The 797-nt window shown below is 57.2% G+C and overlaps 1 protein-coding gene across 1 annotated transcript in view; it reads left to right on the top strand.

Moving 5' to 3' along the window:
* The window catches only part of UBA2 (ubiquitin-like modifier activating enzyme 2), a 51,436-nt gene that overhangs the window by 28,648 nt on the left and 21,991 nt on the right, over positions 1-797 (top strand). The window lies entirely within an intron of this gene.

Below are 797 nucleotides of genomic sequence, written 5' to 3'. Positions count from 1 at the left end.
GGGCCACATGCAAATACAAATATTGTATTTGTTCTTGTTTTGTTTTTTTACTTCAAAATAAGATAAGTGCAGTGTGCATAGGAATTTGTTCATAGTTTTTTTTTTAAACTATAGCCCGGCCCTCCAACGGTCTGAGGGACAGTGAACTGGCCCCCTGTTTAAAAAGTTTGAGGACCCCTGGCCTAGCCTCTACATTCTCCAAACTGGGACCCCTCAGGGGGATATCCCTCTCAAATCTGGGACTGCTGACTCCTAACCACTTGCCTGCCTGCCAGCCTGATCGCCCCCTAATCGCTCCCCTGCTGGCCCATTCACCCCAACTGCCCTCTCCCCAGCCTGATCGCCCCCTAATCGCTCCCCTGCTGGCCCAATCACCCCAACTGCCCTCTCCTGCTGGCCATCTTGTGGCAGCCATCTTGTGTGACGTGGGGGCGTCGCATGAGGGGCACTTAGGCTTTTATTAGTATAGACTAGAGGCCCAGTGCACAAAAATTTGTGCACTCAGGGGGACGGGGGGTGTCCCTCAGCCCGGCCTGTGCCCTCTCGCAGTCTGGGACCCCTCGGGAGATAACGACCTGCTGGCTTAGGCCTGCTCCCGGGTGGCAGAGGGCAGGCCCAATCCCTAAGTGCAGCCCCTGGTCAGGCTCACAGCAGGGCCGATTGGGGAGTTGGGGCACCGCCCCATCATGCACAGAGCAGGAAGGATCGGGAGGTTTCGATGCCACCCTCAGTCACCCTCAGGGTAGGGCCGATAGGGGAGTTGGGGCACCGCCCCCTGTCACACTCAAGGCAGGGTC

This window comes from Myotis brandtii, unplaced genomic scaffold, assembly GCF_000412655.1.
Source record: "Myotis brandtii unplaced genomic scaffold, ASM41265v1 scaffold165, whole genome shotgun sequence".
NCBI classification, from domain to species: domain Eukaryota; kingdom Metazoa; phylum Chordata; class Mammalia; order Chiroptera; family Vespertilionidae; genus Myotis; species Myotis brandtii.
This window is presented reverse-complemented; position numbering and strand designations above follow the sequence as displayed.